This window comes from Peromyscus californicus, unplaced genomic scaffold, assembly GCF_007827085.1.
Source record: "Peromyscus californicus insignis strain IS unplaced genomic scaffold, ASM782708v3 Scaffold_11__1_contigs__length_118956290, whole genome shotgun sequence".
In the NCBI taxonomy this organism is placed as follows: Eukaryota; Metazoa; Chordata; class Mammalia; order Rodentia; family Cricetidae; genus Peromyscus; species Peromyscus californicus.
The window spans coordinates 106,209,895-106,225,930 of NW_026294402.1; the positions used below are offsets into that span (position 1 = coordinate 106,209,895).

The 16,036-nt window shown below is 42.2% G+C and overlaps 1 long non-coding RNA gene across 2 annotated transcripts in view; it reads left to right on the top strand.

The window, feature by feature from the left end:
- Window positions 1-16,036, top strand: part of LOC128100354 (uncharacterized) — a 58,761-nt gene that overhangs the window by 10,543 nt on the left and 32,182 nt on the right. The window contains exon 3 of one of the 2 annotated variants that reach the window (XR_008214778.1): window positions 6,724-9,751. The exons of the other annotated variant lie outside the window; for it this stretch is intronic. This is a non-coding gene — a long non-coding RNA (uncharacterized LOC128100354). Of the gene's footprint in view, window positions 1-6,723; window positions 9,752-16,036 lie in introns of those variants that run through there. 2 annotated transcript variants of the gene reach the window in all.

Here is a 16,036-nt window from a genome sequence, read left to right on the forward strand (position 1 = left end):
CCAGGCATTTACCTAGGCAATATTTATTTTTTAAAATTTCACTGTCTGCCTGGACACATCTTCTGGAAATAGAGATGATTAAGCTGAAGCCCTTTCTCTCAAATAATAATTGAAGGAAATAAGGTGCAGATGTTGGATGGTTGACTAAGCTCATATGAAACCTTTTCTACTAAGGCTCAACATGAAGTATAGGGCTGAATTGAATGCAAAATTCAAGATCTGTCCAGCTCAAGTCACCAAATGTTGGAAATTAAACACGGAAAAAGTCAACAGCTTGGCAGAATTTTCTGAATACTGCCTTTTGCCTCAAGGCTTTGACACCAGAATCACAGCAACTCAATGCTACTGCTGTTAATTCATTTTACAAGTGAGCAACATGAGGTGCGTTGCCTAGAGTCACCTGTCCTTGGTCATGGAATGCATGTGGTGTTATTAGAATTTGAGCCCAGGTGGATGCATTGTGTGGGGGAAACACAAACAAATTTCTGTTGGCTCTTAGTTCTTCTAGGCTCAGAATATGTATTTCCTGTTCCTGTTCTGGACTCAGCTGCTTTTTATGGCACTCAGCCTCCAGCATTGGAGAGTGAGATCAGAAATCAATATGTGAGTGCAAGTGGGCTGTTAGATATGAGCTGCCACTTCCTAAATCTCTCTCTAAGGCAAGTTAGAAAAAAACATTGAAAATTAAGAGTTAGGAATTATGTGGCTCTACTGCAGTCAGGTCTGTGCTGATGTCCACTGTACCTGATACCAGTGAAGGATGTGCAGACACCCGAGATCGAGAGCCATGTTGGTGTCTCAGGGTCATACGGCCACTGGGGCTGTGGTGACAACAGCCAGACCCAACCACTGCCGAGGATCATGTTGGAGTTCATGGTTCTCCCATGGCTGGGGTCTATGCAGAAGTCTGGGTCCTGCAGTGCCACCAAAGGTCACATAGAGGTCCAAGGTTAGGGCCACAACCATTCCCACCTGAGCGGCCAGGCCCTCTACCCAGAGCCAGGATGTCTACTGGCCCCAAGCTGCTGCTGAGGGCCATGTCTGTGTCTGTGGTCCAGCCACAGCTGGGGTCTGTGTGGATGTCTATGGCCTGTATCACCTTAGGAGGACTTAGGAACCATGTGAGATGAAATCAGAGGGCCATGCTGAGTCAGCCACACCCCTTGCTGGCCCTGGGAAAGCTGGCCTTGCCTCTCACTGGACACTACGGCAAGAGCCTGGGCCCCACCCCCCACCATAGACCAAGGTGAACCAGCCCTGAGGGCATACATGTAGGGGAGCTGTCTCCACCCCTTTGTCTGAGGTCGGTGGCCCCAGGGGCCAGGAATGACCAGCATGGCTACCAACCAGGCCCACAGCCGGGTCTTTGGTTGACCCACCCTAGCATCTATCCCATCTAGGACCTGTTGGAGCAGGTGAAGGGACTGGTCCTGTGGAATGATACCCACAAGATCTCCAAGACTCATGGCAGTCACAGGATATCCCAGAGTTTTGGTGAGGAATCAGTGACAATGGTGTACCAGAAACTAGAGGCCTTGAACCAGACCAGTGACTCATTGCAGTGAACATTTGCCAGTAAAACTGAAGGGACAAAGAGATATACTCTGTGGCACACTGAAGCCTCCAGTGCCACAAGGATGAATGAAGAGGTGTTGGAGAAGCAGGAAAGAAGGAGAAGCAGAGATTTTTCTGTTGTTGTGGTTTGGTTTGTTTTGGTTTTGGGTTTTGTTGTTGTTTGCTTGTTTTTGCTTTTGCTTTTGTTCACTTGCTTGCTTGTTTTGATTTGTTTCCTTATGGGGGGGCATGGCGGAAATGAGGGGAGGATAAGGGGGGACTGGGAGGTGAACAGAGTTGGGGTGCATGATGTGAAACTCCCAAAGAGCCAATAAAGAAGTTAATTTTAAAAAGACACACAAAAAAAAACCCATTGGGAATTAAATACTTTTGTCAGCATTGTGTCTAGTATTCTGCAGCCATCATCCTTTTGTGTCCACTACTGAATTGATTTGTTTGCATATATGAAACAGTGAAAGAGAACTCTACTGGAATTGCTTGGAATCTGCACAGTTGATAGATTACCAATCCCCAGTCCTGAGACATATTTATACAGATTTTTCTTTGATTTATCAAAGTTTTGCAGTTTTTCCTGAGATCATACCTATATTTTCTAAATTTATTTCTTAACTTTTGCTGTTGGAATTATGTCTATGTGTCATGCTTTAAATTTCACTTGGTGGGTGTTCATGAATTTGAAGGGGATGTGCATTCTGCTGTCAATAGTGGAGTGTTTACTTCATATCGGTTATCTCATAGGTGCTGTTCATGTTAATTTATTTTCTACCTGCTTTGTTTATCAATTGCTAGAAGATGGGTGTTGACATCGCTGACACTTGCTGGTTTCTCTTGTGCATTCAATTCACATTTGCCTCATGTACTTCATTAATTATGTACAAATTCAAAGTTGTTAGCTTGGAAAGAGAAGATTATGGATGCCCCCATGCAGAAACTGCCAGAATCTTATAGGAATAAGGGGTGGTGTGGGGGAGGAGGCTGAGGAGAAGCTGGTCTCTGAGGTGGAAAAACAAACACTGGCATCAATAGCAAAGGAAGAGGACACTTTGGGAAGGAGACTAGGAGGGGAGTCCAGGATTCTTCTGGGGTGCTCAGCCCTAGTTGTGGAGGTCAGAGGGCAACGTATGGGAGTCTGTTCTCACTTCTGTTAGGTGAGTTTCAGGACTGGAACTCTGGTTGTCAGGCATGGCAGCAAGAGCCATACCCACTGAGCAGTCTTGCTGGCCTTACTCTTTACTTTTTACTGTGGAGGTTTTTCTATTGGCATGTCATTAAACTCCTTAAATCTTGCTTTGATTGCATCTCTGATGAGCTCATTAAAGCTGTTCTAAATTTCTGTTCTCCAGTTTGTTTTATTATTTGTTTGTGCAGGCTCTCACTGTGTAGGTGAAGTTGATCTCAAAATTGTGATCCTTCTGCCTTAGCTTCTCAAGTGCTAGGATAACAGGAGTGCACCACCATGCCTAGCTCTTTAATTATGGTCATGAATTCTTACATTTCTGGTTATAAGAGTTTCCATATCTGTGTTCTTTCATGCTCTGTAATTCTTGCATTAGAGTCTGTAACATGCTGATTCTAACAGTTATTTCCTAAACAGTAATTCCAAATTCTGTGTAAGATCCATATCTGGTTATAGTGCTTGTTTTGATCTTCAAATTTCACTGTCTCTTGAATTTTAAAATTATTTTTGTTGTTTTTTTAATTAAAATTTTTTTGAGAATTTCATACATGAGTATACTGTATTTACATCATTTCTACCTTTCTCCTTCCGGCTCTTCTCATGTGACTCCATCCCTTCTCGAATTTGTGACTTCTTCTATAACAATTATTATTACATAGCTGAATCTATCTGTCTATCTATCTATCTATCTATCTATCTATCTATCTATCTATCTACCTACCTACCTATCATCTATCTATGTAATCCACAAAGGGCAATCACTGTTGCCTGTATATACACATCTTTACAGCTGATCACTTAGGACTGGGAGACTAGATGAAAGCTCAGATGCCTTGAGTGATGGCGAGTTTATCAGGCAGAAGGCTGGCTGGGCAGAAGGTTTGCTATAGCTGTTGCTAGAAGGTGCTGTGTCTTCGTTATGGTCCTGCCTTTTGGTTCCCATGTTGTCTTTTGGTTTCTTTTCTATTGACTCCTTGAATAGAATCTGGGTTATTCTATACTATTTCACCAGCATTAAACACAGGCCCTGAGAATACAGGGAATCACTCTACGTATTTTGGATTATGTCTCAGACTTTTATTGTATCTGTGTCTCTAGACTGTGACCTTCATATGTGTACCTCGGCTTATACATACTATGTATAGGTGAACTGGTAGACCCTTTAGAAGGCAGACTTGTGGGCGATCTATAGAAAACTGGGAAGGGAGTCTTTGCTCCCATGCTGTTCACTCTTGTGTTTTCCTATCCAGAAAATGAATAGTTTTTCTGCTATGTAACTCCACTACCACCACCCTGTACCCCACTGGATGCCTAGAACAACGAGCCTGTTTGACCTTAGATTAGATCAATGAGCTAAAATAAGCCCTTTCTCTTTGCAAGTTTCTTATCTCCCATATTTCTTTATAGTAACAGAAATCTGATTATTACATTTGGGATGATAATTTATTTTGAGAGATAAAAATGGAAGAAAATGATTAAATATTTTAGTAACTGAAGAGGAGTTTTCATCATTCAGGGAATAACTTAGTTATATTGGTGTGTGACCGACCGAGATAAATTTAGAAGCTTAATTCCCTTGACTTTTGGGTATAATACTGTCAATGGAACAGTCATTTTCTTTGTGAAAGATTACAGACTGAAATCCATGCAGAAAAACATCCATCTCAATGGTTTCCTGGATACACTTTATGATCTTAGAAAGTGTTGGATCAACATATTTTGTTGTAGAATTTAGGGGTTATTTTAGTGTATTTCAATTAGATATCCTTCATCCTTAGAACCAGAAAGGCTCCCACAGCTGAATTTCTTAACTAATCATCTCACAGAAGACAAAACTGGAACCCAGGCATGGAGTCTGACTGAACTCTCTCCTCAGATAAAGACCAGTTCCTTCTTTCTTCTTTTCCAATTCATAATGTCAGGATTGGCATCCTGACAGTAATGCCATCCCTGGTAAAATGTTCATGGGAGCTCAAGACTCTCTTCTTTAAGGCTATTATAAGTCAAGATAATCAGCTTTGTCTATATTACTGGGGAAACAGCCAAGATGGGTGAGGTATCGTCACTTCTTGAAACATATTTTGCTCAAGAACACTAATATAAAATAATGTTTTTGAACATGTTTTAGTGGGAGGAATGGTCAAAAACACTTCTTATTAAAATACAATAAGCTTAAACAAAATGTTACAATGGACAAATAAGTATTTTATTCTATGCATTTTAAAATCTGCTTTGTCTGGAGATAGAGGTTTTGGAACAGGGTTCCTTATAGCCTAGGCTGTTCTTGAACTTGCTGCATAGGTGGCCAACTTGTCCCTGAACTCCTATCTCTACTTCCCAGGTTTGAAATGAAAATTAGTGAGTGCTAATTACTGGTCCTAGGTTGGGATACTTTTAATTGAAGACAGAGAACAAAAGATCAAATAAACTGAGTAAGCATTGGCTTAAATGGGGCCGCCCGCTACTGAATGCTCACATGCGCCTTAACTACGTTCATGTTGCCTCCCAGTGGGTGTATTATGTGTTAGCTGGCTGCCCCACATTTTGTAAAGTATGAATAATAGAGAATTTTCATAATGGAATAGAGAATTATTATAATGGTTAACATTAGTTTCCATTATAATAGATTTTGCTTTAAATAATATGGCCCAAGACACCCTTTTTGAGTTCCTGGGTTTCCAAGTTATTTGGAATTAGGTCAAAGGCCACAACTGAAAGCATCAAAGTCAAAGGAAGAAAAGAGGAATAAAGCAGAACCATTCAAACATGGTCAGTCACTTGCAGGCATGTCCCACCTTTCGACATTGGGACACCATGCTGTCATCTGTAAGGTTTCTGCTATGGAACTGCAGTCAAATTCCAAAATTTATTCGCAAAAATATCTCATGAAGTTTTAAGTGAGTTTACGGTTTTTGTTGGGTCATATTCAGAGCCATCCTGAAGCACATGGGGCCTATGAGCTGTGGGCTGTGAACTGAACACACCTGGTATAATCTGTGTGTCATCGTCAAGGTAGCTTGCTCCTCTAAGGGAGGATCATTCCTCAGGAGTCTGGGTGAAAAAGTCTGTCTGCCAACAGAGAGGCTGCCCTGGTTCTGGCTAGGTGTGTCTCAATTGGACTTTTGCCTTTAGTTTTACCAGATTCCTAATTTCTCCTTTGTTCTGTTCCCAAACCTCACCCATATATCCATGAATTGACTTCCTTGCTGATTTCTGAAGTTCTCATCTCAGAAACAAATTTACTTGGTGTTATGCAAATCCCACAATCAGTTACTCATACATTAGCATGAATGATTACATACAGATCCTGATCAAGATTGAATGAGTTTCCCCCTTGTCAGGGAAAAAGGCAGCTACACTGGGTTTCTTTCTTTTTTTTTGTTTTTCAAGACAGGGTTTCTCTGTGTTGCTTTGCGCCTTTCCTGGAACTCCCTTGGTAGCCCAAGCTGGCCTCGAACTCACAGAGATCCGCCTGGCTCTGCCTCCCGAGTGCTGGGATTAAAGGCGTGCGCCACCACCGCCGGCTACACTGGGTTTCTTATTTCACTTTGCCTTCTAGTGTCTGGAGAAAGAGTGCACTCAGCTGGTCAGACATGCCACCAAGTGACCATCTTTACCTGCTGAGCCATTTCTCCAGCCCTATTTACCTCACTTTTATTGTTTTGATGAGGACAATGGCTTCCTGCAGCCATATGAAATGTTTTCCAAATGAACACCCAGACACCTTGGGCTCTGACCACAGAACAGCTAAGCTGTGTCTGAATTCTGGGAGGGAGCAGGGAGGCAGGAAAGAAGATGGCGTCAAGAGTCAAGGTGACAGCAGAAAGTTGACAGGAAGTAATCAAAATCCAATTTCTCCCATGAATTAAAAACAAATGCAGAATGCAGATTGAACTTCGTAAGTTTTCCACTCAGATTTCTTTTCTAAAAGTCACTATTCTTATTACGCATTCATGATAATATGTTTATAGTTTCTCTTTCAGAAGGACTTCAGAACACCCACTTTTCTTGTGTGACCAGATTTTTCCATAAGAGCAGTCATGGAAGAAACACACAGGTTTGTTTGTTTTGTTTTGTTTTTTATTTTAACATCGTTTTTTGCTCTTCTCCCGGCTCTCCTTCAAGGCTGGCGAAATGTCTCAGTGGGTAAAGCGTCTCCCGTGCAAGCATGAGCATCTGACTTGGAAGCCACAGAACCCACAGAAAGACCAGGCAGTGTGGCATGTGTGCCTGTTATCTCAGATGTGTGTGCATCCCTGAGGAGATGGGAGGAGGGAAGGAGAGTCCCTGGAAGCTCACAGGGCAGCTAGCTCAGAGTACACGGTGATGAAGAACAAGAGACTGTCTCAAACAAGGGAGAGGGTGTGGATCAACACTGGAGGTTTACCACATGCTGTATAGCATGTACACACACACACACACACACAAACACACACACACACACACACACACACAAAATGAATGTCTCTCAGTAATGATAGTAGCACTATATTTACATACCTAAGATCAGCTACTGGTATGACTCTTCATGGCCAAGTGAGTATCATGTTTTACCTTAGCTCTAAGATTCTCTTTCTTTGGATGGAGGCACTGCCGTCCCTTTAGAAGAGAGAAGTTGGCGGAGTGGTATTGTAAACTGAGGTTTGACAGAAACTCTTTCACAGTGTTGTAGCTAAAATTTAAATGAAATATGGAGGAAACAACAATACAACTAAGAATAATACGGATACTGTGACTTGTTACAATTGCTTTTATGTAACCAAAGAAAAGTAAATAATTATAGATCGCCTTGTTACATAAAGAAGAACTTTTTGTATTTCCCAAACAAACAAACAAAAAAAAAACCTTAATTTTTCTATTAAGTTGGAAATGAACCATACATGGAAGCATCCTCTTCATAGAGATTGACCAGAATCTAGCTCATATTTCCACAGGGTCTAAAGCCCAATGGTAATATGCTTTCTACAGGGGCCTTCGGGAGCTCACAACTTTTTATTGGTGTTTTGCACATAAATTAATTGTGACCAAAGAAAATCCTGGTTACTATGTAACTACCAGAGGTTGCCACCAGCAGGACTAAATCACTCAGACCTTACAGCTGTCCTGACAGTTTGTGCAGAGACTGTGGTTCACAGCACAGAAATGGGACTTCTTACCACAGCAGAATCATCACTGTAAGATATGAAACATTTGCTTTTTTTTAAGTTTTAAAGATTTATTTCATTTTTATATATGTGTATGTGTGTCTACAGGCACGTGTGTGCAGGGAGGTCAGAAGAGGAAGTTTGATGCCTAGGACCTGGAGTTATAGGTGGTTGTGAATTGCCTATGTGGGTCCTGGGAGCAGAACTCTGGTCCTCTGCAAGAGCAGTATGTGCTCTTAACCATGGAATCATTTCTCCTGACTTGACCCATAAACACATTTTTTTAGTATATATACTGTGGTGACTTCAAATTTCCCTTTCACACTCCAATTATCAAAATGTTATCCTTACCACTCCAAGAATCTGGGACAACTACGGGGAGTAGTAATGTACAGTTTCCTCTCTACATAGAAATCTGGGAGAAAGTCAGTACAGCAGGCACCATACCCTTGTTTTCACAGGGTATCAGTTAGCAAAACCAGCCTCTGAAGCACCCTCCACACTGTTCCCAGCCAGAACCCACAGATCCAACAGGCAAGGCCAAACTCCTGACTCTGTGTCTTCCAAATCTGCAGGCTTCCCTCTGGTGGATGGCATGACCCCTCCTCTGTCTGTCTGTGAATTCTCCTTCCATCATGCAGCCCAAGACTCTCTCATGTATCCTTCAGCATCCAGGCTACATTTCTTTTCTTTTCTTTTCTTTTTTCCATGCAATTCCTGGCCAGTGCTGCCCCAGGACAGTGAAATCCCTCTCCCTACCACCTCTCACTTCATACACATACTTCAGATCAGTGTCAGTCTTCTCTGTTCCTAGGAGGCTTTGACTCAGTGTTTTACATCGCGGAGTTTCCAGGACAAGACCATCTTCTAAGTAATCAAGTGGCTAAACAGAGAAGCATCTTGTAATCGCTGTAAGTAGATACTCTGTGGACCATTTCTCTAGTGCTGCAGTTTAAACAGGACCTCAAGCAACTGCTTCAGGCAGCCCTAACCCAGAATGAATGATAGGAGAGCACTGCCCTCTAGAGGCCGCAAAGAAAAGAGGGCTTCATGTTTGGTCTCTAAAGCTAAGTAGATGGCAGCTTTATCTTTCAGGAACTCAAAGGCAGGCAGGCATGAGCTCTCCTCTGCACAGCTAGAAATGGAGTCATTTGTCCACATGAGATGTTTAGAATCTGTGAGGAATCTAAGACACGACTATGGTGATATTTTATTTGTATTAAAATGTTATTTGTATGTTAATAAATAAAGTTGCCTGGGGGTCAGAACTATTAGCAAGCCATAGGAAAGCAGAGCAGTGGTGGCATACGCTTGTAATTCCAGCACTTGGTAGGCAGAGCTGGGTAAGTCTCTGTGTGTTCAGGGATACAGCCATTATTGGATACACATGCCTTTAATCTTAATACCAATCATGGAAAACCTGGAGGTCTATACAGACAGGCCGTGAGGAGGCGGTCATGTGGTTGGGTTTACAACCAATGAGAAGGCAGGACAGGAACTCTATATAAAGACTTTAACACAGGGGTAGCTCTGGTTCGGAGAGGTAGGACCACCGCAGGAGGAAGGGTAAGGTTTTAGCTCTTAGCTCTGACCTCTTGGCTTTCTTCTTTGCATTGGTTCTGTGTTTCTTATTTAATAAGAAGGTTGGATACATCTACATTTGGCGCCCAATGTGACAAGAATTCATTAAAAACCGCTTGGCTTGGCGGCAGGTCCGGTTTCCGGCCTGCTCGGCCCGGCTGCCTAGCTTGGGCCCAGGCCTGACTGACCCGCAGCTGGAGCTACTTGCAACTGCTACAAACAACTCAGGCCTGCCCTGCCAAACAGGGCCCCTGCCTGTAAAGCCAAGGCTTGACTCGAGCGGCTATGCTTTCTCTCTCTCTCTCTCTCTCTCTCTCTCTCTCTCTCTCTCTCTCTCTCTCTCGCTGGATTCACACCTAGAACACCAGGTGGCTGTGAAATTCCCTGGGATTCTACTGTTCTACCCAGACTTGGTAAGTCAATTAACATATCTATTTAAAAGAGAATTTTTTTCTACATTAAAAAAAAATGGGCTTTATGTGTACATTGGAAGAAAATTGGGCTTTGTTTGAAATTTTAGGCACTCTGACAATGGAACAACTATATGAAAAGATTAATATTGATCGAATTATTCAGTTTATTACTTTTCTTATCCTCATTTTACTATTTAAAAAGATAGTCAACTTAAGTGCCAGGATAACAATCTTAGAAAAACCTGTTAAACCGGTAAAAATGAATGATAGAGAAATTCAAATTCAGACAGAAGAAATAGTGAAGTTGTTTCAAAATTGGATCATAAGGTTACAGAAAGAAAGCCAGTTTTTACACAATCACCCTTAATTTATCCAGTAGCCATACAGCAGCTACCTGATGAAGAGAATGAACAAAATACTTGGGTTCCAGTTAAAATGTTAGACTTACGAAGATTTAAGGAGGCAATAGCATCTTATGGCATGCACTCCCCATATGTAAAGCAAATGTTAAACACCTGGTCAACTTGTAATAGGATTCTACCAAAGGACTGGTGGGAATTGGCACAGGCTGTTCTTGAACCCGGACAAAATCTCCAGTGGAAAATGTGGTTCAATAATGAGGCTAAAAATATAGAAAGACAATGGAGGGATAGCGGAATACAAGTCTGCCAGGATCAGCTTATTGGAGAAGGCCAATATGCTTCAGTACAAACACAATGTTCATATGATGTCCAAACCCTAGTTCTATGTCGAACGACAGCTTTGAATGCATGGGACAGAGTTGAAGAACCAGGAAAAAAAACTGAGTCATTTACAAAGGTTATACAGGGCCCCAAAGAATCTTTCACAGATTTCTTACAAAGATTGACTTCAGCAGTACAAAAAATGGTCCCGAATTCAGAGGCTAGTCAGATAATAATTGAATCTTTAGCCTTTGGGAATGCAAATGCAGCGTGCAAAAGAATAATCAGGCTGTTAAAGGCAAGATCTGCACCTTTGGAAGATTGGATTAGAGATACAGTTAATGTAGAGGCTTATGACCATGATGATATGTGGGTAGGAAAAGCAATTTCAAAAGGTTTGAGCAATGTTAGATGTTTTGGATGTGGAAAGCAAGGACATTTGAAAAGGGATTGTAAACAGGTCATTCCTAGAAATAATGTTTCTTCAAGGAACACTGGCAACAGAATGCCCCTTCCTTCTGGAGTATGCAGAAGGTGTGGTAAGGGAAAACACTGGACCAACGAATGTAGATCAACAAGGGATAGACAGGGTAACTCTCTGCCTCGAGCTTCGGGAAACTCCCAGAGGGGCCTCAGGCAGGCCCCCACAGTAAATCCAGTTCAAACCTTTCCTGCAGTTGTAGAGGAAACCCCTACTCAAAGCAACTAAATAACCAAATGTCTATTGGAATAAATCATGTTAGTCGAGATGATGAAACAGAGAAAATAGGAAATACAGGAAAAAACATAAAGAAAATTTTTTGGCAAACTTCTATTAATGAACAAAGACCAAAACTAACAATAAAAATAAATGGTGTTTTGTTGTCTGGTCTGGTAGACACAGGTGCTGACATTACCATAATTGCACCAGAATTTTGGCATCCAACTTGGCCTCTTCAGGAGGTAAACATTCAACTCTTAGGAATTGGGACATTATCTCGAGTGAAACAAAGTGCAAGATGGCTTGAATGTATAGGTCCAGAAGGACAGAAAGGAAAATTAAAACCATATATGGCTAACATAGCTATGAACCTGTGGGGTCGAGACTTGTTACAACAATGGAATACTCAGATTAATATCCCTCCAATCTCAGAAACAAATCATAAATTAGTACATGTTTCTGAGAGAAATATTAAAAGATATTATTCTAATGAGTGCTCACCAGCCATCCATGTCATACAAGAACAGGGCACAACAACTGATAATCTTCCAAAAACACTAACAGCTCTACCTTTAAAATGGTCAACAGACAAGCCTGTATGGGTTCAGCAATGGCCTTTAACAACAGAGAAACTCCAGGCTTTACAACTTGGCCTCTTCAGGAGGTGAACATTCAACTCTTAGGAATTGGGACATTATCTCAAGTGAAACAAAGTGCAAGATGGCTTGAATGTGTAGGTCCAGAAGGACAGAAAGGAAAATTAAAACCATATATGGCTAACATAGCTATGAACCTGTGGGGTCGAGACTTGTTACAACAATGGAAAGAGAAGAAGCAACTGCTTCAGGCAGCCCTAACCCGGAATGAATGATAGGAGAGCACTGCCCTCTAGAGGCCGCAAAGAGAAGAGGGCTTCATGTTTGGTCTCTAAAGCTAAGTAGATGGCAGCTTTATCTTTCAGGAACTCAAAGGCAGGCAGGCATGAGCTCTCCTCTGCACAGCTAGAAATGGAGTCATTTGTCCACGTGAGATGTTTAGAATCTGTGAGGAATCTAAGACACGACATTGAGATGAGCTAATGAGGGTCATTACTGAGACCCTTGTCTCCCAGGAATCCCTCAAATATGCTAGAGGTAAGGCTTCTTGCTGGAGAGAGTGATTCCATGTGTGTGGAAGAAATGTAAACAAACAAACAAAAATCCAGTGAGTCAAACTGCCCGAAGAAAAGCACCAGAGCAGAGTGTGGTGGTACAGGCCTTCAATACCATCATTCAGGGGATGAAATTGGGATGATTAGGATTTCAAAGCCAGTCTCACTCACAAAGCCTAGATTGTTCCACAATGAGATTCCCCTCACAAAAGAAAAATCAGAAAAAAAATCCAACAAGTCTACGCGATATATATTTCTTAATATTTTGACATAAAGAGCAATGCCTAGAGCCTGTTTCCCTCTATAGAATTGTGAGACAGTTAACCAATAAAAGCATTTTCTGTTGGGAGTTGGTAGAGTACAAGAATGCATGAGGTTCCCTGGGTTTAAAGCTCAGTACCAGAAAAGTAAATAAAGTTAAGTTAAAACAGTTTTCTTTTGATCGAACAGAATAAAAAGAGAAAATGGAAGAGTACCCACCTGGAACAAGATGGAGGAACAAAAGGGTTCTATTGCTTATACGGAAGAAGAGAGCAGGGGAACAGGAAAGAATGAATGGGTATCCTGGAGCCAGCGAGCCCACAGGCAGGTGGAAAGGCTTAGATGGAAGCTACACAGGCCAAGATTCCACATAAGGCTGTTAACCGTGGTTAGCAGAGAAGGCCAGCACTTTCCCCCTCTCTAGTCTTACACACACACCTGCAAGCGCACGGCAGGCATCCCGCGCTATAGTTACTTAGTGAACAGCCCAAGTCCATCCTGGAATCTCCAGTTCAGGAACTCAGAGTTTCTGTTTCAACTTTTTATCGTTTGAAAATCACGGCGCAAGTCTTTAAGGACCTTCCTTCCCCAGGTTGGAACTTCCTACCATAAGCAACTGATGTATCAGAACTCTGTTTTCACCCAATCACATAGAGGATGCTGAGCTGTAGTTAAGGCACCCGAGCTCGAGCTGGTGGAGAGCGCCACCTGCTGTCGCATGTGGCGCCCTGTGTTCCCAGAGCCTCAGCCAGGAAGCCTGCTGGACCACTGCTATTCCCCAAGGTAGTCTTGGTTCTCTTGGGTCACCGTGCCTAAATATAAATGCATTTGCATTGTGGGGATGACAATAACCAAGAGAGAAAAAAATCTCAAATGGAATAAAGATTTTGCATGTTTGTCCCATGGTAAAGGGGAGGAAAAGAAAAACTGGCCAACATGTTTTGTTGTTTGTTTTTCAAGATAATTTTACACTTTCACTTAGAGAATTCAATTCTATGCCTCTGGAAAAGCATCCAGAAGTCATTCTCTTGGCTTTATAAGATAAACGAGTTGGAACAGCCTCGATATTGAACACTACCAAATTAGCAAACAGCCTGGCTTATACAGGGAACCCATCAGTGGGCCTGACGCTACAATTCTCCTGCACTGGTTTCAGCCCCAGCCCCATGGTAGCACACTCCTGAGTGCCCCCACCCCGTGCCACTTCTGTTTGCAAAGGGAGCCTAAAGGAGAGGAAAACAAAAGAGAAGGGCTTTATAAAACCCAACAGACCCACCAAACACAGAATAGTGGGGTCCCTAGTACTACTTGCATCTCTGCATCTCCTTCGTGTGTTTATTGTAGGAACAACTTCCTTGACAACAGCCCGGGGGAGGGCGTTTTATTTGCTGTGATCCCTGATTTTCTCAGTAGCTTTTACTCACACAGCACCTTTGCACCTATGATTATACAAAGCAGCATGTAGTATGTGGCAAGAATGCAATGCACTGGAAATTTGAAGAAATGGATTTAGTTTCAGGGTCTTAAAGAACTGCAGCAGTAGCCTCAGCTGTTAAAACCCCCACAGACTCCAGTTACTTTCCAGGTAAGGAAGGTGTGTACTTCATTAGTCGGAAACATACCTGATCTTAGAGGCATGTAACGTACTGTGATTGTAAGGACAACTGTCACATGAGACTACTTTTAGAACAGAACAATTAAAACATTTGTACCTAGAAAATGTTCTTACACAACTATTAAGTTGTGTTTATTTATTTTGTATGTGTGTATGTATATGTGGGGCCATGCACAAGTGACAGAATCCACGTGGAGGCCAGAAGACAGCTGGCAAAAGTCAGCTCTCTCCTTCCACCAGTGCGCATCCTGGAGATGGAACTCAGGTCATCAGGCCTCTGTGGCAAGTGCCTTTACCCACCGAGCCATCTTGCTGGCCTCATAGAAAATATTTTACAATGAAAATCCAGGGATCTTTATTCTTTTTATTAGTCTGTTTAAAAATCCAGCTGTGGTGATATATTGTGTACCCCAATAAACTTGTCTGAGGATCAGAGGACAGAGCCAACCGCTAAATTAGACATAGAGGTCAGGCAGTGGTGGCACACACCTTCAATTCTATCGCTCAGGAGGCAGAGATCCATGTGAATCTCTGTAAGTTCATCAGAGGGCTCTTGCTAGGAATCTGAACACAGTCATTGCCAAATCAATAGATGATTCCTGAGAAAACCAAAGCAAGCTTTTGCCCAGGGAGACCATGGGGCCAAGAGCTGGTGGAAGGATAAAGCCAAGGAACAGTGTCCATGGAACTGCATGAGCATAGAAGGTGGTCTGGACATAGGTATGAGTGGAAGGTGGGTATCCATGTGGAAAAAGTTTCTCAGGAACTTCAGTCCCATTAAAGGAAATAGAAGCCTACAGTGTGAGTTCAATGTTAAAAACAACAACAACAAACATCTAAACTAGCATGAACCAGTTCCTGGGGTTTTCATGCCAGTATAGAGCCGTCTGCTCCCAGCCCTTTGACTACCTCTTGACTTCAGAGTTCACTGTTGACAAACATGTCACACTACCCATCTCCCTGAAGTCTGCAGTGATGTTTGCTGGGAGGAAGCAATTGATGTTAAAAGAACATTTTAAGATTTCACATCTAGGGCTAGAGAAATGGTTGCACAGTTAAGAGCGCTGGCTTTTTTTGTCCAGGACTTGAGTTTGGTTCCTGGTACCTACTCCGGCAGCTCAGAACTGCCTGTAACTTTAACAACTGGGTATCCAGCACCGGCTCCTAGTGTCTTCAGTTGCTAACATGTACACACACATGGGCAGGAGGGAGAGAATATCTTTAAAAGAAATGACTAGAGTAGTTGGCCAACGCAAACAGACTTCATGTTAGTGTGTGTTTGTGTGTGTGTGTGTGTGTGTGTGTGTGTGTGTGTGTACTATTTGTTTTGTTTTGATATTTTTTGTCTTACTGGGTTTTTAATTTTCTTGTTTTTATATTCCATTGTTGTTTTGAAAGAGGGGGAGAACATGATATTGTATAGGTAGGGGTGTGTGTAGAATCTGTTGAGGGCTGGGAGAAGGGAAAGAATGTGGTCAAAATATATGATGTGAAAAGTTTTAAAGTAAAAACTTAAAATGGTATAAAATCTATTTTTAGGTTTGCTTCTCCAAAATTATGCTTGATCTGTAAAATTCACAAGGAAGAAAGAAGAAAATAGGGGGTAGGAAGGAAGGAAGGAAGGGAGGAAGGAAGGAAGGGAGGAAGGAAGGGTGGGAGGAAGGGAAGGGGGAAGTATGGAGGGAGGAAGGAAGGAGGGAGGGGCTATTTCCAGTGCAAAGCCCAGAAACTTCAAAA